A 23,348-nucleotide genomic window follows, 5' to 3' on the forward strand; every position below is an offset into this window, starting at 1 on the left:
TTGCAAGTTGAACACCACTGGGTGACTTCAAAGTGGCTACATTGGTCTTTTTTACTGACTGTGGATCAAACCTTCTGTTTGTGAGAAGCAGCCAATCAGAGGAAAGTTGGCGTTTAAAGGGAGAGGAAGTAGAACAGCTTATTTCAGCATTTATTTTGAATGGTCGGTCATGCAAAGCTGTGCTATATTCATGTGATTTGCAAAGCACAGAACTGTGTGCATATGTTTCCTGGTGACTGCAGCAAAGAAGCGACTGAGGTGTAACTTTCATTGGGTTCATGTCCTCAGGAATAGAGAGGAGGCATCACAGCCAGCAGGTGAAGCAGTCTCTAGATGTCCCTGCTGTTTTTTTGAAATGTGTCATTCCTGATTTGTTCAGTCAGTCTCTCAGGCATTCAAACTACAGTTGGGAGAACATCTGAACATCAAGCCAGCTCACTGTTTTAGATGATGTGTCACTCTGGAAGGTGTTGAAAAGTTTACTCTCGACTTTTTGGCCATCCTTTTTTATAAAATTCACCCACGCCGGTGACTTCTGAGACAATATGCTGCTTAGTTTGAAGTCGACTCTGACTGGAACCTTAAATAGATTAGACCTGGCACTCTCTGTTAGGTTAGGCGAGTACAAAGCTGTGAAGAAAAAAAAAATTCACAGCTTCTCTCGTCTTCCTGTCACCAAAAATAATAGATCAGTCCTGAAAGATTGGACAAGTAGGCTCTCGTCTACAGCTCTGTGTAAAATGAGTTCTTAAAACTCAGAGATGCTAAGTTTTACTATCAAAGATGGGGATACACTCATACATCAGATAACTGTTAAATGATATCAGCTCATCATCAAGCACAGTTTACTGATGTCAGTGGCTGATAGCTTTCTTTGTCGCATAAATTGTGGGCGTAACTCTAGGAATGGGTGGAAAATCGATTCAGCACAGTGTCTCAATATTGAATTGATAGAGAGACACCAAATATCAATATTTTATTCAATAAATCCAAATAAATAAACTAAAATACTCTGGGAATACTACTCTACTAACAAGACGACCCATCTCACTTCCCTCCTGAAATAGGTTCAGCTAAGGCATCAAACACATTTTGCTTGGCAGAATATATGAATACCAACTTGACCCCATTCAATCGTAGACTGATATCGGTCTGTTTCTCTACTAGTTAAATGTTCTGTGTGGAACATTGCTGGAAGAATTTCAAACACACCATGTACTTTCGTGAAGAATAGCTTTTGTTTCCAGAGAGGGTAACAAATAAGAAAACAAATAAAAATAAGGTCCATGTTGATGTTGGCCAAGATTTTCACAGTTGGTGTGTCCCGAACCCAAAATGCCAAACAAACCATAGAATTGTCACATTTCAGGACCTTAGACCTGGATGTTTGAGTTTTATTGCTTGAAAATGGGTGAAATCTATCAAATAGGAATTTAAAAAAAAAAAGAAAAAAAAAAAAGTTAACTGTTTCCCTATGATAGCAAGAATTCCTTAGCTATCTTAACTATAATCACTTCCCGTCTGTTCTGGAGAACCACCAAATGCCTTTTTAATGAAAAGCTTTGATAGTTTGTTTATTTGTTTAATCATGTTAGAATATTTCAGCCTTCTTGAGCTCCCTAAACAGCATTGAAGAGCTTAAAACCATAGATCTGTCAGGGTCGGGGCAAGGTCAGTTTGAAATGAGGCGGTGTTTGAGTTAGGCACTACACCCAACATTGGTTATAGATAGACACTTAAAACAAGAAGTTAGGGTTAGGTCAAGCTGTTGGATTGGCTTTAAATGCCATTGTTGGTTAGGGTTGGACACCACACCCAATGTGTTGAAGGTCAGGTTAAACTGTTGGGTCACATGTAATTGAGTTTCGTAAACTAGGTTTGGATACAAAACCCAAGGTGGTTGGGCTTAGGTTCAGAGTCGGCAGCTGACCATTTAAACTGGAGGGGCAACCAACTTTAAACAGGAGAGTAATTGGCTTAAGCCTCTTTGCTGTTCTAACCAAAAACAACTATATACACCTAATATACTCGGAGAGAAACGTAGCCACCCAAAATGATGAAAGCCCCAACCAGTCAGGGCAGATGATTGCCCGTCCTTAAGCCTACTTCTGGTGTAAGGTTCTTCCTATTAAAAGGGAGTTTTACCTTCCCATGGTCACCAAAATGTTGGGGTTTACTCTTTTATTTGAGTGTCTTTGTGATTTGGTGTTATGTAAATACAACTTTATCTGTTAGATTGTAGGAAAAAAGCAGTAGAAAAACACATTTTCTCTGTAGGTGCAAAGGTGGATCAATGAACCCATTACACCCTGACATAGCTTGGTGTGAGTGCACAATCCTCAGTACATTTCCATTTGTTTTGCAGTTTCTCACCTCAGACATTTATAATTATGATAATCTGATGTGCACCTCCCTAGAAATGTAACTACTGGTCTGCTCTATGCAGCTCACCACTATTGTGAGTGGGCTGTTCAGCACAGTCGATTCCTCATGTGCATTTCTGCTTTTTTTTGTAGTTTTTAAATGTATCAGGGAGAGAATAACAATCAATACAAAGGTAATAATCATAGCATCAGTATGATGCGCAAATGTCGTTAAATTCTTGGAGGGAGATTGCTGAAACTGTTTGGAGGGAAGTGGGGGAATGTACAAGGAAGTGGAAAAACTAGAGGGACGTAATGTAGGGAATGTCGTACGTTAGACAAAGATTGCTCACAGGAATCCAATTCAGGGCTTGGACATCATAGGGTTAAATTGAGATGCCATTTGGCTTTTCTGCTTGTCAAAGTTTAAACAGTAACCGTCTAAATGGTTAGTGTTAACATTTTTGTCAGCTGACTAATCATGCCAGCACCTGTTCTTATTTGTGAAGCTCTAATCAGCCAATACATTACTTCAATCAAAGGCTTCTGGTGTTTTGGGGTCTGGCGCCGATACGCAGCTCTTGTAGCCAGTTCCTTTAGTACGGACTTCAAGAAGAGTCGTAGACAGAGATAACACAGCAAGTGATAGAAGTCCCGAGGTCCCAGAAGGATGCATTGTGGTTATCTTGTTTTCAAGGAGAGCATAAATCACTCAAATGCCTCACAGATCATGGGAGAAACATGACATTTCTTGATATGGCAGCTTTGATGGCCTTTATTTGTTGGGAAATCCCCTCAGACACTTTCAGGTGCAGCAGCGCAGAGCACATTGTACTCCCATCGCCTTTTAGATTAGTAATTGATTCCTGATTGTCACCTTATGTCCTATCTTGGTCATAAAGAGTGAATGACCATATTTCATTGTCAGTGGCATCCCTCAAATTAAACCTGAGTCATGTCGAAGGTGGCTGTGATGCAAATGTGCCATCATAAAAGAGCAAAAAAATGAATAAATGGAATGAAAATAAAACTGAGTCGCACGTGTGCGTATGTGCAGCGCCGTCTTAGACATTGCTGAGACTAAATGTGCTGAAGATCTGTTTCTGGGAACTGCCTTTGTCGGCTGTGGGATGCACATATTTGATTGATGTTTCAGCTCAGCTGCCTCGCATCTGTCAACTCCGCCTCCTCCTCGCTCACAAGACTCAGCTGCTGACGTTAGAGGAAAAAGACATGCATTGTCTCTGTTCCTTTGTGAACCTGGCCGGACTTTAATAGCCAATATGCCACGTCAAGCTTAATCATTATAGATATTGATTTCTTTGTGAGAGCAACAACCTCGGTGCCGTTGGGGGAAGGGGCAATCAGTGAGCAGTGCATTGCATGGTATTTGTCCTTCTGATGATTTTAACACGAAGATAACATGCAGTGTTGTCAGGCTGTTAACTTCATTGTGTTGCTGGTATGAAGGAAGGGCAGCCAGCAGGCAGGAATAAAAGGCAGGCTATCTGTTTGTCATTCAGTCTGGCAGGTAGTCAATTTGTGAGTCGGTTAGCAAGAATGTGAGGCTGGCAGGGAGTGTATTCGATCACTACTCAGTCAACTAGTCAGCCAGCTTATTCAACTATCCAGTAAAGCAGTAAATACTGGATTGTCTGCCTGTAGGTGAGCCCCATTCATGCTGTTATGCTTTCCCTTGTTATACTGTTACAGCAAGGGAGGCTCAGATCAAACATAGATTTAAATACAGAGGTCAGCTTATATGAAGGTAATCACTGTGAGCCAACAACCTGTGTTAAATGCTTGATTTCAGACCCTCTGTATGGCTCTGTATGGTGACCAAGAAGGCAGGCCTGTTTATAGAAAAGAATGACTGTGTTTGCCTGAGTAGTTAATGAGGGTGGTCTCTGCCTATGCATCTACCCTTGGAAAAACCTGGAAACTATTCTAATGGTTGTCAAACCGCGTCTTGGTGGTCTATGTTGTTCGTATGTGCTGAGGTGTCAAAGGTCATCATTAATGGTGTTGGGGGAAAGGGAAGATGGCTTTTTTAAAAGGCAAACTAAAACAGCCTTATTATAACACAAATAAGGATTATTCTGAACTATCAGTCATGCAAAGCTACTCTAGTAGAGTCCAAGAGGTGAGCTGGTGTGCCTGGAGCCTCTCTCAACTGTCATAGGCTCAGAGGTTGGGGCATACATTGGAAAGTCTGGAGGCAGACGGAAGATTTATGGATAGATTGATGGATTTTTATAACTTACTAAGTCTTTATAATACAGTAATATAGACGCACTATTTTTGGTTCCCGCTGTACTGGGAAATGTCAGCAGCAGCGATAGATAACACGTCGGCTGTGTTGAGCAGTGCTTCGCTGTCAGCTGAAGGCCTGGTGGCAGGAGACTGAAGTAACGTGTCTAAAACAGACAGAAACAGAAACACTGTTCGAAACTTTACATTATTTTTAGTTCTGAACAGATTCTCCCCACACTGCCAACAAAATGTGTCGGTAATGGGACTCTTGGGTACGCTGAATTGAAATATCGCCAAACAAACCTCCTAAACAGTGTAATTTGCGAGGAGAACACCCGACAAGTCTTACATTGCATGATTATGTATTGGTTTAGGAGTGTAACTATGATCCGGACATTTGGATTCACGCTGAAATCAAACAAGCTTGAAATGAAATTTGTGTCATAATTTCAACTGGAAGTTTTAATCTGCTTTTGTTATCCGTGGTGGTTACACAAATAACCCAGGCTCTGTGATGCTTAGCCAGGCCTCACTGATGCAGTCTGTGTTTATTACTGGGACTTTAGTTTATGGTTGCACTCCAGTGCCATAGCTGTTTGGGTACTAAAGTTTCATGTAGGTCTTTAAAGCTAATGAGAATCTGTAGTGAAGTTTACTTGTCTAAAGACTGCTGGCTCATTCTGTGGAAAAAAATAAAAAATAAAAAAAATAATATGCCTGTTTTAATCTCTCGTATCTACTTTAATACATGACCTATCTGCATGATATCTTAGAAATGAAAGATACATTTCAGCTTTGTTTAAGCTTACTGCAACCATCAGATCAGCCACCCCTAGATGATGGAACTGGAATCAAATCTCGTTTTGATAGTCTGCCTACTCAACATGGTGATATTACCCTTGAATGGTTACCCCAAAAAAGCATCTTCTCAGTTTTGTTTCTTTTGTCCTTTTTTTTTTTTTCTTAAGTAAACAGATGCGTCACTCTCACCTGTACTCAGGAGGTTTTAAGGGCTCAAATATGATGGAAAAGCTAAAGACCAAGATTTAACCCAACCTTATCTAATTTGAGGAAGTGGTAAATGGACTGCTTCCTATATCAAAATATCTGTGGTATCGGAGGTCAGATTTTCTAAAAATAAAACGATAGCTTGAAAAGGATGTCACCAATGATTTGATAGTTAAATCTAGTGAAAGTCTCGGATAAGTTCAAATATCCGTGCTCTTGACCTCAAGGTCAGTGTCAAAGGTCATGTTTCCTGAATATCTTGTAAATGCAATAACTGAAGAAGTTGCCTAAGATTTTTAAATTGATGTCATAGGAGACTATACTATGAGGCTGAGGGGTAGCATTGGTAGAAACCAATATTTATTTATTTTTTTAAATATTGAATGACCTTGCTACATTTACAAAGTCTGAAGATCTTGGCCCTTGGAGAGTTATTAAATAACTGACATTTTCTGCAGCAGGGTGCTAATCTAATGTCAGTTTGTATTAATGATGCATTCAGGAGGCAGAGGTAAAATGCAGGTTATGTCAGAATCTAGAGACAGTTGCTTCCAGTCTGAACTGGTCCAGCAGCTAACATTTCCATAAATTAGGGAATTGTTTGCCTACAGAGCCGCTTATCTGTGGTCAGAGGACAACCTGGACACCAAAGCACAGGTTAGACTGTGCTGCTGCTGAGTTTTAGTTTTAGTTTTTTCTTTCAGCATCTCTATTTCTGACACAGTCAGAGCCCCTTACTTCTGCATGCACACAAACACACCACCATCATTTTCTATTGCTCTCCTCTTGGCACAAATTCACCGCAAGCAGCTGTGACTGTCTGACAGCAAGCTGTGAATGATCTCACAGGCATATTTGCATCTAGACCCAATAACCGAATAACCCTGGCAGATGCCTTTCGGAGCTGCCAGCGGCGGGCGCGTAAGGGGTTCATGCGGGCTTCCGCGAAGCCGTGACATTCACGCGCCACCGGCGAAAATAAGTGCCGTTTTAAAGCCATTTAGTGTCATGATTGGGACTGTCCACCTCAATTAACCCCGGCGTGTGAGTCAGCGGCAAAAATGACGAGCTCTTCCCCATCAGGGCTGAAAAGGCTCTTCTATTTATGGAGATTATTGTCATAAAAATCAGTGAGGGAGGGTCTGAGCGTGTTGGGAAAGTGTCTGTTTCCCCTGGCACACCTGCTTGCAGTTTGCATGTTGTCAAGTTGAGAGATGCTGTTTGTTGAATCCGGCCTCTCTAAGCAGACTTCCACACTCGGGAGGTTGCTTTTTCCCCCCCACCTCTTTTTCTCATCATTGAGATTGTTTTGCAATCTTATAGCTGTCAGGAAGAAGTTGTGACATTTAAACTGAAGTCTAGTTTCCCGTTCACTACTGCTCTGTTGTCATGGCAGCAAACCAGCCAACTGGCATGTGTTAAATGGACTTTAGTTGACTGGGGAAGTTGGATGGCGAAATTGACCGTCAGCTCAATAGCTCTGCGGTTTTTACAACCTTTGTTTATGCAGTTGGGTGTTTGTCCCCGGTTAAGGTGATGGAACATCCAGCAACTGTAAATAAATTTAAAAAAAATAGAGTGGGGGAACTACTTTGTGTGTTTGCGATTTATTTACTTTAATGGATGTTGGTGGTGGGGGGTCTCCAGAACTCTCACACCCTGACATCAGTCACTCATGTGAAGGTGTGCATGAAATAGCAGTCCTGCCTGCTCTAGCTCTGATCTCATGCCCAGACAGTGAACCACCTCTGGATCATCTACCTGTTTTCTATGTTGTTGCTCTATTGTTGTTTTTGAAGGTTGACATGAAAAGGTGATTGAGCCATGGTAGGGTGATTCAGAGACCTCGAGGTCTACAGAAGTCTTATTAGCAGATGTTGGTGGAAATAAAAGTAAGGAGATAAAAATATTATGTCTGATTATCTTCAGGTTCAGTGCAAACGTGATGAAGACCTGTCCTAGACAAGAAGAGGTGTCAAGAAGCCCTTATGATGCACCTTAAAATTGCCATGCTTTTTTTTTTGGATAAACTACTTTCCAGCAACATCTAATACCCTGTCTTTCTATAGTTTGTAATGATATTTTAGTACAGAAGCTCAGAGATTCACAGATTAAACAATAATTTGAAAACATGAGACCTTATGGAAGGGGGGGGAAAGCACTCGGCAAAGTCTTTTCTTCTATTTTTGACTTTGTCTCCTTCTACATCGGCACTGACGTGGCGGTATTGTCTGCGTGGTGACACCTATCATTCAGGAGAATACTGGAGCCGCTTCCAGTGCCTTAATGGCAAGCATAAATAGAAGTGGCTGTGTGACATACTGGGGCTTTCAAGACAAAGCCTTTGAGTGGTGCATTAAAATCATTTTGCTTCAGATTTTCATCTGACCACTTTAAGCTTGTGTTAATAATTAAATTAAACAATGAATTTTGCTGGACAAACCTCCCCGCAACACACACACTCCTCTGGGCCTAAGAGTCATTTTTGGGTATAACCTGTGGGGTTTCTCCAAACAGTGCCAGTAATAAATGTTTGCTGAGTCTCTGACGGTCAGCGCTGCTGCTGGAGTTGCGTCATTACACTGAAACATTTTGTTCCAGGATACATAAGACTTTTATTTATTTACTTAGATTTTTTTATAGCTCTTTTTGCCTGTTTTCTTGGGTCGTTTTATTGGAGAGAAGAGTTTAGTTCTGTCTCTAACAGTGCGGCAGTGCTAATCTAAAGCTGCTCTGTGGCCACACACGGATGCAGAGATTGACAACGTAGCGCCTTATTGGGTGTCTGCCCACATGGATGTGTTGACTCATGTTTGGAGGCTTGTGCAGTCTGTGCCATTGTAGGCAGCTGACCTGAGCATTGACTGGAAGTTTCTCCCTTTTATCCTATCATAGCAGTTCCAAAGGTTGCCCCGGCTTGCCACAGTGGAAGGTACATGGTCGCCAAAAAATGACCATTTGGCCTGTATGCTCGTGCCGTCTTCCCCTCCTGCCTTGCCTGCTTTTGTCCCATCCTACATGCCTTTTTAGATTCTTGGTCAGCGTATCCTGTTATTGTGTCCATTTTCATGCCTTTCTGCTCAGTAGCAGTTAAGTTTATGGTAGCTTAATACAACATGCCACATTATTTTGTTATTTATTTATTTATTTTTTAGCCGGCTGGCTGAGCTGCCGGCCCACATGTCCTTTTACATCATGTTGTGTCGAGCCATTTTTAGACAAACCTTAATACTGGGTTACGCTTACATGACAAATTGATGTGGCGCTAGAGCAGTCCTCTACACCAGTGCTTTGACTCGCTTTGTCTGGGCAACAGCGTTGTTTCTCCAGGTTTGTTTAGGAGGCAAACAAAGATCTTGTGGGCGCTGAGTTATTAAGCTCTGGTTTATGTGGTTTGTGTTTCCGCCTCCAGCGAGTTGGTGCTCATTCAAACTTTATGACTCCACATCAGACAGCAGCTCGCAGGTCACCTTGAGTGCTCTCTCATGTGTGCTGGAATATGTTTACAGGTGTGATTTTAAGATGTAATGCACTTATTTTAAATTAAAACCCTCTAAAAATGTGCATCTAATGAATAAAAATGTCTAAAATTCCACAAACTAATAATACAGTACTTTTAATAAACCCCTTAACTTAATTTTTAGACTTTAAGTTAGCTTGAAGTCTTAATTGATTTCCAATGCACCGTGGTTTACAGAGGCTGAGAATCTTACCATTGTAAACCTATGGGTCTAACTGTATACACATATAATTTCCTAATATAAATTGATGTATTTTAGCATAAACAGGCCTTTTAACTTGGAAATAACAAAACAATTAAATAAAATAATTATGGAAAGTTGTACAGAACAGAGCTGAGGGAGCTCTGCTGCAAATAATACAGCTTCAAGAAACGGGAAATAATCAAATCATCAGGTACCTGCAGAGCATGAGGCTTTTATCATTAGCCAATTCATAAGGTGTCTTCAAAACAGCGCAGCATTGCTGCCTTCTGCTCAAAACCCAAAGGATCTTACAAAACCTTCCTCTTGCCAAACAGGAAGTGGAGCATAAATTGCTCCGACTGTAACAGAGTTGGGTTGTGAACTCTGTATCATCAGTACCTGAATTATTTCAGGCCTTATCAGAGTCTCTGTTAGGACTAATTTCAGGGAGGGAGGGGTGTGTTTAATGAGGGTTTTTAGACACCAGCTAAAGCTGTTAAGATGGCCCATGTATGTAATTAGTTACTGTTTACCATTGTTTTTACACTTTTAGCCTGAAAGAGGTGGCAGAACTAAAGAGGTTTCACCTTCAAGATAAATTTAATGGATTTAACTCTACGGCCATGCAAAGTTCATTCAGAACTTTTCGAGCTAACGTGTTCACAGAATGACACACGCCAACGGTGGAGGTAACAATAGTATTAGAGTAGTATTAGTATGGAAAATATTTGAGATTTCAGTAAGTTGCTTGATTCATAGAGTTTCAAAACTGTGGTAAAGCTGGGATCTTGTTTAAAAACTCGTAGCAGTTGAGGTCTTCACTGCAGTTTTGGACTTTGTAGAGAATCCAGTGGGCTGAGTGGGACCCTCCGTCAGAGGATACGCATAAGAGAGGGTTTGATGTCATGTCGGCTTCAAAGAACCAAAATGGTAGTCTACTGTTTTTTGATAGCCTGGTCAGCTATGGACCCATGCATGAAGGAGAGACTTTAAATGCAACACTCCCTCTTTTCTATATTGCTGCATCCCAGGGTGCACAGGAGCTGCTGGTGACTCAGCAGGTGTTGAAATAATATGAAAGGCAATGAGTGCTAATCAGTGAGTTGTAAAGGAATAGCCAGTCTTAAGTGTCTTATTGTGGAGAGCCAGTGCTATGTGGGCTTGCTGTAGAAGAAAAAAACACAACAGACTGCGGCGCACGCAGAGGTTGCGAGCACGTCTGGCTTGAAGCTTTGAAACTGTTTCTAAATACGTCGGCTAAATACACTTTATTTTTCCTCATGCGGGAGGGAGAAAAAATCAGTTTGAGTTTAGCGATCAGTATATTTGCTGTTTAATTTTAATTCCTCGCGTGGCGTGCCCTTCTTTGTCGCCCTGTCACTCCGTCCCCGTCTGGTCTTTACTCTTCTGTATTCTCATTACACAGAGTACACACACGGAGCAACTCGTTTCCATCCACTGAACCCCATCAAAGAAAGTATTCAGAGAATTGAAAAAAAGAAAGACTGGGGACATTAAAGGACACAGAAAGGCCAGTTTATTTCCTGCTATTTGCTTTTCATTGATTCCAGCCCTGATTAGACCCGCTGCTGGGTGTAGCTGGTGGTGGGTAAGTAGGGAGGGGGGCCTGCTCCTTAAGTGATTGTGAGGTGAGTCTAATGCTATCTAAACAGAGTGGGAAAACCCCTCCCTGGCTGCAGAGCGGAGATAGCCACAGTTTAGACTAGCAGCCAGGAAAACCGGCTTACTGCTGTCTGGATACGTCCATTTCGAGCCAAGCACAGGGGAGTGCACGTGATGTGAAGCGGGAGAGCAGGGAGTCTGTCGCAAACATGCTGCACAGTCAGTGAACTCGCACAATCAGGTAGTGATACTGAAGCACAATCAACAGGAGCTTGCATTACCGATTGTGCTCACAGGAGTAGCCTTTTTAAAAAATATATATATAAAGAGTAATATTTAAATTAAGATTAAGTTATATGGCAAATATTTAATCAAAGCCTTAATTGGCTTTAAATTAGCAGGATGTATTTCATAACCTCATGTTATTGCAGGAAAATCCCCCTGTAGTTCATTTTCTTTTGCATTTTTCTCCCTCATCTCATTTTCTTGGTGTGAAACTAACCAGATTAAACTCATCGTCAGCTTTTTGACTATTCAGCTGCAAAAAAAAGGAAACAAGTTACCTGAGCACATGGACAAGTAGATGTCCTGTACCCAAAAGGATTAAACAATACATTTATATTAACAATGGACAAAATAACTCTGTATGATATTGAGTAGTGACAAACTGTTCTGTGGGACATTTTCATAGTTTCGTGCCCTAAAACATCATTGTTTTTATTGAATTCTTTATTTATTAAGCCAATACAAGGTGGAAAATGGACCCAACTCACCGAGCCCAAATATTTTTCAGGAAACTGTGAACTCCAAATTGGCTAAAAGTGGAGGAGATAAATGACTTCTACACCGGACATATGAAAACATCGATATTTAGCTGTGCTTTTTCTTAAAGATGTTGGGTGGTTCCAAACATCTCTAAAAATTCAACCAAGTCACAAAATGTTTCCCCAGCTGAGAAGCTCCAGCTCTACATCCACATGAACAGTATGACTCGTCTGGGAGTTTAATAATGTCAGTGTTGTTTTACCTCAGACACACAGCTAGAATCTGCTCCGGGTCAATCGGCTCTCTGAAATTATTTCTCCACTTCCTCAGTTGTGGTCTCAACTCTACCAACAAGAGCTCAAACTGCTGTGCTGACACCCTGAAATATGTACTAAAGTGGCCGTGATACAGCTTAATCTCCTCGATCGAGCCATGACAGTCTCCCTGCTGCCTTCTCGTGAGAATTAAATGCACCTAGAGCCTCAGCTTCTACCTTTTCTTTATTTAGAAACATCAGGACCAGCTTATCGTGGCTTGATGTCAACTTCACGGTTTGTTTTGTGTTTTTTAAACAACACGTTTTTTGAGGATGAATTTTCTGCGAAACTGAACGCCTTCGCTGTGTGTGTATATAGGTTGCACAGCAAGTTCAGATTTTTCGCAATTCGTTCAGTGTGCAACAGCCTTAAGTATGACAAGTATTTCTATTAGATCAACTAAATGGCAGAATAAAAAGGTATTACCCACACATTGCTCATTATGTGGAACCCGTCACCTCTCCTCTGGAAATTCTCACAATGCAAAGAAAGGACCCGATCGTTTGGTTTAGCGTTTTTTGGTGTGTTTTTTTTTTTTTTTTTTTTTTTTTAGGGAGCATTAAATGCGTGAGTTGGAGTTGAGCGTCCTGCTCAAGGGAAACCTTTTGCCTGCACAAATCCAAAGCACTGTAGCATTCATGTTGAACGCTGACAGGTTTAGTGTGTTAGGTAATGGTAGCACATGGTTTGAAACGGGCTTTGTCTGCCTGTGCGTGTTGTTTGGGAACATTCAGTGCTTCTGTTCCCGTCCCGTTCTGATGTCAGGTTATTTTTAGCCTTGTTCTCTCAGGAGCCTTTGGCTGGGTTCAACTGCTTAGTTTTCCTTCCCTGCTCTACCTGTGTGCATGTACATCTATCCGCATGCCCGCCGTCGTTCGCTCTGTCGGCATCGCTCCTTTATTCCTGACACAAACTGGCAGACACCCCCTCCTCCCCAGACGGTTGTGCGCAGACGTTCTCTCAGAGACGTGCATGCACAGAGACTTCAAACCTATTTACTTGACAAGATTTCCCGAATCCCCCCCCATGAAAACAGTGCAGCTGGAGAAAAGCAGGGAGTTTGTCTCAGTTGCTTTTTCAGTCTATCTTTCTCTGTGTGCCTGTGTGACAGGGGCACAAAGGAGAGGGGGAAACTGCTCTTATTTAAGACCTCAAGGGGAGAATTAAAGCTCCAGAACCACAGCTAGTCTATTAATAGACAGACTTCTGGTGGCACTCTGTCTTAGTTTCTACCCTTCACTTAATTCGCTACTCCTCTTTTGCCTTGCTACCTCTGCCCCATCTTGTCCATTTTACCTTGTCCTGTATTGATGTGAATCTTGTTGATTTTTCGTATTCAGAAACTATCGCCATTAAAACTTAGAATCATGTTTTAATGTCAATGTGTCAAACGTATGGTCTGCAGGCCAGAGGGCTCCAAACTGATCCATCTGCACCAGAGTGCATCACGAACGGTGTAAGATCATTTACTAGATCATTTAATGAGAGTGGACGTCCAAATTGTGGGTTTTTAATCCTAGTCAGTCCTCCTTACTGGCAAAGATATCGTCAGTGAGTCTGAGTCTTTCTTTGATTCACTGTGAATCGTAGGAAAACTGATATCCACTGTTAAAACTGCACTTAATATTCCTGGGAAGTCTCAGGCTGGGGACCCTTAGCCATCCAGAATTTACTTCCTTACACTGAAAGCAAAGGAAAAGAATTTGGAGGTGATTATTTATTGGGTATTTTTTGAAATCGTTTTATGGGCTCAACACACTTTAGATCAAACTGGGCTCCCACGTGGCCCATTAACTGAAATCAGTTTGACATCCGTGGTGTGAGATTTAACACACAGCTCTTAAAAATCTGGCCAGAAATCTCAGACGGTAGTGAAAAATTCTTCAGTTCAAGACACTGGGTTGTTCACTTCACAGCCACATAGACGGCAGCAAATATTTACTGTTGAGAAGCTGGAGAAAGAAACCATTTGGCATGTAGCTTCAAATATGTATGGGAATAGGAAAAATAACGACTGGAATTGGTTAAATCTTCACAAATCCCAGCCTGATCCTGATCTTTCTGTATTCAGTAAAAAGTGCTGTCAGGTATTTTTTTTTTTCTTTCAGAAGGAACATTTTGAAACTTTCTGACTCCTTGTTCACTAGTTCTGTGTTTGGCTGGGGTCAGTGCTACTACTGGTAGCATGAGGCAATACTTGGACTAGAAGGAGATTGCACAGGTAGTCCAACTCTTCCAGGATGGAACATCAATATGTGCTATTGCAGGTGGGTTTGCAGTGTCTACCAGCACAGTCTCAAGTGCATAGAGGAGATTCCAGGAGACTCTAGGAGAGCAGATACTGGTCCTTAAACCATCAGCAGGACCAGTATCTGCTCCTATGTGCAGGGAGGAACAGGTTGAGCACCAGCAGGAGACTGGTGTGAATGTCTCTGACCAAACACTCAGAAATATACTTCACGTGGGTGGACAGAGAGCCCGATGTCCTCTACTGGGCCCCATGCTCACCACCCAGCACCGATTTGCCATAGAACAAGTAAAATTTTGGATAAATGGACTAGCCTTAATATCAATTTTTCACTAATATTTTCAAAGTGTTTTTAAATTCAGCTGTATGTAGTTTGATCCTTTTCATTTCCCTCGAACAATGTGGCAGTTCGCTCCTAACACATCTAACACAGTGCTCAGTCCATATGAGCAGAGATATCCAGCACTGAGGTCTGATGTGTTGTCTAAATGTTTGTTTTTTCTTAAGTGTAAAATTCCAAACTGTTTTCTTGTTCGGTCAAACCGTTGCACACTCATCGCAATACTTGTTGTACCAGTAGATAGAGGTGCAGGATTAGGACGTCACGTGTCCCTTGTGTCTTCATGAGTTGCTTAGCTCACTAAAAAAAAGTTGTTTCAACAGCAATAAGACATACAGCACCTGATAAGCTTTAGTCTTGCTGCCTCTGTTTCTGATTTGCTTGAGACATCACACAGAGGAGAGGGACGGGGGCGGCTCTCACATGCTGCAGCACACTACGGACTCTGCTCTTAATGATAACAGAGGAAAGCCAAACATTTAAAAGAATTCACAAGATGATACCGACAGCAGTTGATCCCACAAGTGCATCAAGTTCATTGTACTGCATGTTTAAAGAGGATTCATTGATGTAGTCAGGTTGTTTTTAGCTCCTGTTCTCTTTAATCTTGGTGACATTAAATGTATCATATGTTTCAACATCAGGCAGAATTTCTCCTCTGTCCAAATTTTAAAGTAATTTTTAAGACGTCATATCATTTTAACATAGTGTAAACCGAACTGAAGTCTCCTGACATTTTCTGCATCTCTAACGCAGCTGTGCGAGAATAAAAAGGGACGTGATGCTCGTAAACAGAAGCCGATAACTACCATGAACAGTAATTTTTGTGCTGCTGTACGCGCACACTGAGTCACATCACTGTTTTATTCTCTTACGGCGAAAACATAAATGCAGATCAATGGTGTAACATCTGCTGCTTGATTGGCTACATTGCCCGTAAAGTGATCAGTCATAGAAAGAATTGAAAGCGACAGAGAGCCTCTGGTGATAAAGGAGAAGCTTTGTTTCCTCCGTCGACAGTACAAGACAACATTGTCATTTTCACACTGAACCACTCTTCAGAGCGTTTACAAAAAGCCTTCTTCGAGGTTTTAAAAAAATGCTGTCTTAGTATGACTATAAATCTGGAAAGGAAAGTGATGTGTTTTCAAATTTAGCAGGCTTACAATTCTTCACACCTCTTTTTTTCCTTTTCCTCCTCCTATCAGGGGGGATTTGAGAGGGAAGAGAGGTGGAGGGAGGGGTGGATGGGGAATCTTCTTTTGAGGCAACACCTCTCGACAGTCCCTAACACAAAGACAGACAGAGAGGGGAGAAGGAGATTACAAGTACATGCCAGACAAGGTGCGGATTCTGCTGAGTGTTAATCTGTAACAGATTGGGGGCTGCACTCCTCCCGGTGCCTTCAGTGTCGGGCTTTTCATATGCATGGTTTCTGCTAATGTGCATGTCCTTCTCTTACTCGGTACCCGCGCAGGTCCGGCAAGGTCATTCGGCTCTTTGGCAGTGCTCCTGTTTTTAGTTAGCCGTGGTATTAAACCTCAGTAATCTCAGTTCCCTGTGGATTGACTAGAACTGAGGGGTTGGGAGGATTGTTCTTGAACCTCATGGCTAATTCTCAGGCCTTCAGGTTCAGCTTATATACTGGTCCTTGAGAAAATAGTGAATTTGTACTGATGGCAGAAGAGGTGATGCTCTGTCATGTAGTTGACAGAGTTGGGCAGGTTTTTCCATAGTCCAGATGTCCCATTATCCCACAAGATCATCAAAAGCAAGGAAAAATGTTTTTTACCTTCATTGGGAAGCTACTGGTGACTGCTCATACAATCCTTGATCCTTGAGGTTGTCATCATAAAGGAATTCAAAATGTTGTTAAGTTTTATGACAGGACAGAAAAGTAAAGGTCCATCCATTCATCCATTTCATTACCATTTATACAGTTCAGCAGGGGTGCTGTATCCTAACCTATGTTTCTGCATAAAGCTGGCCAGTGGATTTGAACCCAGAAGCTTCATGCCCTGAGGCAGTGGTACCAAACTCTACACCACTATTCTACCGAAAAAAGCAAGCTGTTTTATCATTTCTGAGTTTTAATTTGGCTATTCACAGAGAGACCATCTCCAGCCTGATTAGAGCTAGTGTCTCTAACAGCGGATCGTTGAAGTGGACTATTAAACTCATCTCCAATTCATTATTTTTATTTTTGGACTCCTCAGAAAGCCGAGCCTTAATGACGAAAAAGCATTTTTAAAAGCACTCGTAGGCAGAGAAGTGGATTAAAGTTTGTGATAAAAGAAGCTGGGTGGATGTGCATAACTAGACCCGGGAGTAGGAAAACGCACGGAAAGCTGCATATGGAGCAGTGTGAAGCTGTAGCTTTGGACTTAATTGGACATACAGTGACCTTTTTATTATTTTAAATTATGCCCATGTTTGTTGGGACTATCCACCACTATAACTGTGGGTGTATCTATTTATACTATGGAAAAATAAGCGTTCACTTTAGAGTGATATTCTGCCTACAGAATACTTTGGCATTGAGAAACTAAGTAAAGCAAATAACAGTTGCTGTAGCAACTTCCGGGAATGAAGACTGGTAACACGGCATTGTTTTTTCTGGTTACACAGGCAGTCATGTGTCCCATCTAAGTAATTTAATATAGCTATGTGTGAACTTACTCGCCTTTTCTTCATAACAATCGGAGCCAAATGCTTAAAATCTCCTCTGTGGATTTGTCCAGATAGATCCTCCTCTGGAATTCCAGCTATGTGAACCTGACCTGCCCTCTGAGGTCTCTGAAGGGTCTTGAATGTGGAGAGACCGAGTGTGTCAGGCATACAGAGCAAGGCGCTGATGTCCCATCGTGTCTGACAGATGCGTATAAAATGTCAGAACAGGGTCGAGAAGCTGGATGTAGAATGTGTTTGACGCATTTGCTTTAAAAAGGCCAGGAAATGGCAAAATACCAGATATCATCCCGGGGTTCTCATGCTGTGCTAGTGATGGTAATATACCAGCACCACTCTCAGGATTTAGTTATTTTTGCAGAAACATAAATGTATAACTTGTTGTACAAATAAAACTTTACAGATCAGGTACACTAAATTAAAACTGGAGCACCAACCTTCTTAGAACCAGAGCTGTTGAACGGAAGGAATCGCGTTTTGTTTTAAATGAACGTTATCAACATATGCTAATCCTGCTATCGAGTTATAGCAGCACAGAAGTTTGAAAGTTTGAGATGCATTTTTAAAAGGTAGGAACAAGTCGGATGTTACCAGAATGCGTTTCAACTGCTCACTAAGCACTTGCGGGAATTATTTGAAGCCTACGTGAAGCTTGTGACTGAATTCTGAACCCCCGCTGACACGACTCTGACACACTCAAGGACTTTGCGTCCAACTAGGGAAAAGTCGATGATTACCTGATGATTACAACAAATATTTTCACATTCTCCAACCAATTGCGAGGTGTTGCAGCAACAAACTGATTGCTCAGCGGTGTGATTGCTTTTGATTGGAAAACACAGGTCACCTGGTGAGATGCAACTTGTCTCCAAACAATCACAGATGAACTGTCACAGATTGGTACTGCAAAAACACCTGCCGTCAAATTTATAAACGCAGACGGCAGCGATCGGTCTGCATCTTTGGCTTAGTAAACTTGACGCAGCTCACTGTATTTTGTATTGTGGTTATATTACTATATAAGGCAACGTTGCTGAGTACTTGTCATTTTGCAGCTAAATGTCCAGCATCAGTTTCTGATGTATTTTTTAAAATACCTGGATGAATATAGTTTTACATACAGAACGTACACTGTTCACAAGTGCTGACTGTGTCCTCACCACTTATGTCTATACCATAGTCAAGTTTGTTCCATACTCTTGTGAGCATGTCTGGCAACCATGTAAAACTGTGAACTTACTTGTGAACTACTGTGGAATTAAAGCACTTTCTGATATTCATTGTATTTAGAATTGGGGGGGAAAGAACCTCGTAAAACAACAATACTGGTTGTAAAGTAAATGGTTAAAATTAACATTAAAAAAAAGCTCTTATGACTTGTTAATAGTTGGGAAAAACTTAAAGTCAAGCTGTTGATGGAGCTTCAAACTGGGCCCTCGAGGTCTGAATCTCTAAGTTGCGTGATTGAGTTGTGGTATTTCATGGCAGAATTGCGGATTTACATCCTAAATGGAGAAAATATTGCTAAACCTGCTCCTCCTGTCCCTTCTTTTGCTTTATTTTTATCTGACAAAGTATTAGCACAACGTAAAAATCTGAGAGAGTGTGCTTTCCTTTTGGGACAAGATCCACCATACAGTCAATAGCAATGGTCGTTTTTATCAATAGTAATAATGACTTTTTTGTGGTTTGAACTGCAGAAGCGGCTGAAGTTGATGCTTGTCGATTATTGGGATTCTTTAGCCATTTTCTGCCACCATTGTGTCACCTTATAGAGCGGCAGCTGGTCCCGGAGCGGCTGCAATGGATTAAATAAAGAAGATGAAAAGCAGAGGGAGTGAAAGAGGAGGCTTAAAGTGACACCCAGAGAGGCAGGCACCGGCGGTTAATTAGTGAACCTGTTGTAATAGTTTGTGTGCAGATCAGACAATATGAAGGAGGAGATGAAATGTGAGTTTGTGTGCCTGTGCGCACGTGTGTGTGTGCGCCTCTCCCCCATGTGCAGCAGCTGGATGGTGTGGGGACTTAAAGGTGGATGAAGTGATGAGAGGAGAGCGAATAGAGAAGGTAGCCAGGTGGGCCAGATGTAGACTTTATCTCCTCCCCCTCCCTTGCCCTTCTTCTACCTCCTGCTTGATTTAACACTCACATAGGCAGAAGAAGCTGTTCACTGGAAAAAGAAAAAACATCTAACACAAGTGCCTCACAGAATATAGATAACTTTCTGTTGGTTTATCGCTCACAAGCACGCGCCACCCCCTATCAGATGTCGAGCCTGGCTCCTCCAGGTCCTCGCGCCGGTCCCTCGGTACCAGGAAGTCTCTGGTCGGGTGTGGTTTAATCAAAGGCCTCAGAGGTCAACAGGCAACTGGCAACAAAGGATCTCAGTGAGATCAGGGAGGAACACAGAAGGTCACTGTTGGTGATGAGATCACATCTACTGGGCACTCATTCCTCCCACATGTGTAAATGTGCGAGTTTGTTAGTCGCACTAATTAGTATAAAGCTACAAAAGTCCTTTGGGGATGGCAGCGTATCAGACAACAACTTAAAATAAGTCTGTCTGTTTTTCCTTATAATCCTGTATTATCAGAATAAAGAGTGTTTTAGTCAGATTTAAAAAAAATTATATTTATTTATATTTATTACTTTGTGTCTGAGGTGCAGCTACCATCAGGTTATCACAGATGTCTTCCTTCTTTTTCTGTGTGTCAGCTTCAAAATTAGACTGGGCATTCATTCCTCACACAAATTGTTTGGAGCTGAGAGTCGCTTCCTCTTCCTGTCAGTTAATTAGGGCTGCAACAGATGACTGCCTTCTTCATTAATGCAATAAAATGGTAACTTTTACAGCACTGAAAAGCATGTTTACAGGCTGGTACAAAAAATGCCTTATGATTAAGTTCCCCTTTTTATATTAACTCTAAGCAGGGTAAATAATTTATTATTGCAGTTAGGGGCGTGGCTGTGTTGATTGACACGTGTCCTTACAGGCCTCACCACTGCTCAAGTGGACCTTTTCACTGTGTTTGGGCTGTTTTGTGTCTTTTTGGGGATTTTTTTTTCTTTTCTTCATAGAATTATTTGAGAAATATTATAGCTTGCTTGAAAGGTTCAGAAGGAGCCTTTGGGGGCTTACTAGTATGATTCATATCCATGTACTTAAGGCAAATAACTGTTTTGGCCTTTTGATGGGCAAAGCTCTATTTTAAGCTTTAGTGAAAAAAATCCTAGTTCTTGTGATGTTTTGCTTAACCTGCTTAAGGACTGATGAACTCATGCTGGAATTTAATCACTTATATAAGGGGATCTCCTAATGAGCCTTCACCCAAACCATGACCAAAGTCAAGGACACCTTTGCCATTTTATGAGAAATATCAGAATCAGAATACTTTATTAATCCCGAAGGAAATTAGGGAATAAATAAATAACCTGTGGATTGGGACAGACCTTGAGCTACTGCATCACTGATGTTTCTGGTCTGACTCTTGAGGAGCTAAACTCGCCTGCTGGGATGTGAGTGGTAGGCAAACAGAGGTCAAGTATGGGTCAAACTCTGCCTCTATACTAAAATATAAGACTAAATGATTTAAGTAAAAGATTAAAGCTTTATTTTTATGTTTTTGATGCAAAAAATTGAAAAAAAAAATTTGAAAGATTGAAGAGACCACTCTGACGTTACCCAATGGTAACGACCTAAGACCTCGGGTATTGAACTCCAGGCCTCAAGTGTCGGTGTCCTGCAGGTTTTAGATCTCACCCTGGGTCAACACACCTGAATCAGAATATTAGTTCATTACCAGGCCTCTGGAGAACTTCAAAACATGTTGACGAGGTAAGTTAGCCTTTTAAATCAGCTGTGATGGATCAAGGACACCTACAGGACACCGGTCCTTGAGGCCTGGAGTTGCCTACCCCTGCCTAAAACCAAAGCCTCTTTGCTTGCCTTTCAGATTGGGGGGGTGTAATCATAGATGCATCACAGTGACGAGAGACCTCAAAGTTTGTGATGAAATGAACTTTTCTTAACTTTGAAGTTCATTTCATCACAGACTTTGAGGTCACTTTGAAGTGAATGATTGAAGCAACTACCAATCCAAATTCAATTTTCAATTTAATTGTATTTATATAGCACCAAATCACAACACCTCAAGGTGCTCGACAGCTAAAGATCCGACAATAATCCAGGGAAGACAATCGCACAACCCCCTTTGAGCAAGAACGAGTTAAAAGTGGGAACCAGAAAAAATCCCTTTTAACATTAAAAACCTTCAGCAGAACCAGACAGCCATATGCTGTGACCAGTTTGGGGTGAGAGGAGGAAGATGGTACAAAAGGCACACAATGATAGCGATCAATGCCCATGATAAGGTTGATTAAAGTATGGACTCATAATAGTTATATTAGGCAACTGGACGGTGAAATTTTCTGCTAGTAACTAACGGATGGTTTCTGAGTGATGCACAATGAGTGAAAGCGGCTTAAGTCTGTTTCTTGTCTCTAGTGTCAGATAAAAGCAGATCTTTAGCCTCTCGTACAAAAACCAAAAAAAACCCAATACAGAACTTACGTCATGGCAACCAAAAGGCCTTTTTTTTTTTTAAGCAAGTAGGTGACTTTAGGGTGGCTACGTCAATCTTTCATGCCGTTTGTGGTGAGTCTAAATGAGTAAGGGACGCTGAAGTACTCAGCATAATGAATAACCAATACTTGGCTAACCTAACACAGAACCGGCCACTTCAGTCTCTACAGACCCAGCTTTTAAAGTACACTTGTAATGAGACTTCTGACATTGTATAATGCGCTCTCGTACACAGACTGCTTCAGTCCTCTGTTGTCCTCATCTTGTAATGTGTGGGCGCCAATTAGCCAGGCTACGTTTGTTATGAAACTGTTGTGCAGGTAATTGCTTGTAGGACGCTGACATGTTGGTCTTAGCCTTGCCGTTGAGGGATGATAGACTCAAACTTATGTATTTTTCCATTTGCGGTCAGAATAATTGCCCCGGGGTGTGCTTGCGGGGGAGAAGAAAAAATTGCATCCCCAGCTGCGTTTCTGCTGCAGAGATAAAGCGAGGCGAGCAGCTTGTTGAGCGGTGTGTGGATTCTTCTAAATTGTCTGGATGAAGAGACACTCATGTCTCACGTCTCATAATCTCATTTCATTTATCGATCTCTTCTTCTCGTCCCCCTATTCTTCAACACTTTTCATCCGTTTCCTCTTTATACCTCTCTGTAGGACTCTTGATCTCTCGTCACATCTGCTCGTGTCTCCTTCTCTTTACCTCGTCTTCCCCTCTTTTTTTTATCTTCATTTCTCAGCCATATGTTTGTCTCAATTGCCTCGCCGTCCCTTTTCTCTCTGTCTCTCGCCGGTCTGGGATCAGTGGCATCTAATGCTTTCCGCTCTGGCTGATTAAGTCAGCACATGTACCCTCTTTTAAATTATCACTCGCACACGTACACACTCATGCACGAGCGTCCCCACAGACCTAATCAGTCCTTCTCTTAGTTCTCTGTTTCTCTCACACCACTCCAGACCTAATGAAAAAACATGAGCTCTGCTAAAAAAGAAGGCGAGATGGACAGATGGGGGGGGAAGAGAAACAAGGTAGCAGCAGCAATAATAAAGAAAGACAGAGCAGCAAGGAGACTAATTCGTTAACAAAGACACCAGTCGCTTTCGGTGCCCGCTTCCAGTTCAGAGATATTGTTTCCAGTCATAATGTCATGCAGCGGTGCAGTGGGAGGTGGGGTGGGGGGCTGCAGAGAGACAGAAAGGCAAGGTGAGTCTGGCTGTGAGAGCGTTTTCAGTCCAGCTGCATTCTGTTAGCCACTAAATGTTGTTCTGTTTGGCTAAATGCAGCTGTGCTGTGTTACATTATTCTACTCTCATTTGTATTGACCGCATAGCAGACTGCTTGGTGTGTGTGTGTGTGTGTGTGTGTGTGTGTGTTAGGGGGTAAGTGGGAGAGGTAGCATGTTGAGTGAATGATTGATACGGGACTGGGAGTCTGCTGTGGAATGTTACTGTAAGTGT

General features: G+C 41.8%; 1 protein-coding gene across 1 annotated transcript in view; it reads left to right on the top strand.

Moving 5' to 3' along the window:
* LOC102213042 (phosphatidylinositol-binding clathrin assembly protein) overlaps positions 1-23,348 on the top strand; it is a 113,347-nt gene that overhangs the window by 942 nt on the left and 89,057 nt on the right. The window lies entirely within an intron of this gene.

Source organism: Pundamilia nyererei, unplaced genomic scaffold (genome assembly GCF_000239375.1).
Source record: "Pundamilia nyererei isolate P.nyererei 1_Seehausen unplaced genomic scaffold, PunNye1.0 scaffold00209, whole genome shotgun sequence".
Lineage (NCBI taxonomy): Eukaryota > Metazoa > Chordata > Actinopteri > Cichliformes > Cichlidae > Pundamilia > Pundamilia nyererei.